Below are 1,472 nucleotides of genomic sequence, written 5' to 3' on the forward strand. Positions count from 1 at the left end.
ACTGAATGATTGATAAATACTTTAAGACATCAATGAGTTCAGGCACTTCACCTATTTATTTTGGCACATGCTGTTACAGCTCAAAAGTGGTGTACACTATCACATAGATATGGACATATCTGAATTGTCAGTTACTGTAATTACATTTTCTTATTTAGTCATTCAGGTTGTTTTCTTTTCAATATTATCTTTAATAAGTCCATCATTTTGATACTTAAAACCAAAAAGGGAGTAATTTTTATCAGCTTAGGATGATATTAATGCTGTTTCTAGACTCTATGCTCCTGATCATGTCATAGGCTACTGGTATCAAAATTAATCTAATGCACACTATCATCAGTATTCATATCCATATCTGTTTTCCCTTTGCTCTTGTTGTCACGTTCACCAGAATTAAAACCAGTGTTTTCCATTGGATACATGCTGTAATAATGTGGCGGTGTGTTCACTGTGACTGCTAATGGCTGGTGACTTGAAAGCAAACTACTACCAGGACACAGACTTTGGTCCAGTACTACAGAAGTGTGCGGTGGTGGGATGTACTGGACCACTGTGGACCTGTGGAAGGTAATGGGCTGGTTGAGTCTAGTGAAGATAATGATGGTCCTGAAAGGGGTGGTAGAGGGTCCGTTTCTGCTGTTCTTTCTCCATCATTCTGCTTGCATCTCAGGCAGGAGAGCATTCAGAACTTGCAGATGCTTATCAGCACAAACGTACCTCCTACCAAAAGCAGAATGGGGCTCCAGAAGCTGTGTCTATTCATAGCTGTGAATGACATTGTATTTGTCAACCCCATAGCCGTGAATGTCATGCCAACCAGGCCCAAGAAGACTCTGGACAACAGTAGTGTGGCACCAGCTGTGTCCCCATCTGACACCTGATTGTCTGAAGAGCTCCGGCTTGGCCGGGCATCAAAGAGACAATGTCCACAGGGACATCACTGGGACTGCTGTTTGAAATGGTATTAGAAACACCAGCAGGTACTTCATCACTTGGCCAAGCAAGAGGATTTGTCCCTTGATTCCTACTTTCCGTAATGCTTTTCCAAAGATCTAGAACATTGTAATGTCTCATCTAGCCAGAACTGCTACTGGCTTAAGGATTTAGATACTTGTCTGAGAAAGGTTCACTCATATATGCCTGAAAGATTTTTAAAGAACATTGCTTCTCTATTTTGGACATTGGCTCAGAACTTAGTTAACAGGTAACAGATTCTTGAACACTCAGTCATCATATTGGTGCGAGCACTGAAATGTGAAATCTGTCGCATGACAGACCCCTGTAATATTTTTCACAGTCCACTGTTTACCTGTCGTGGAGCAGTATATGGAACTTGCAAGTGCATGTTGCCCAAAATTATTTTGTAACCTGGGACTGGACACTCAAGAGGAGATTGTGAGTATCATGCTGAACTTTTCTTGAAGGTCAAGCAGTAAGTCAGAGATGTCCCGAGCTAAAGACTTTGTTTTAAT

The 1,472-nt window shown here is 41.3% G+C and overlaps 1 pseudogene; it reads right to left on the reverse strand.

Moving 5' to 3' along the window:
* Positions 1-320: 320 nt before the first annotated feature.
* On the reverse strand, positions 321-1,162 carry LOC113087666 (transmembrane protein 174-like; annotated as a pseudogene).
* Positions 1,163-1,472: the final 310 nt, after the last annotated feature.

The sequence above is a fragment of the Carassius auratus genome, chromosome 5 (genome assembly GCF_003368295.1).
Source record: "Carassius auratus strain Wakin chromosome 5, ASM336829v1, whole genome shotgun sequence".
Classification (NCBI taxonomy): domain Eukaryota; kingdom Metazoa; phylum Chordata; class Actinopteri; order Cypriniformes; family Cyprinidae; genus Carassius; species Carassius auratus.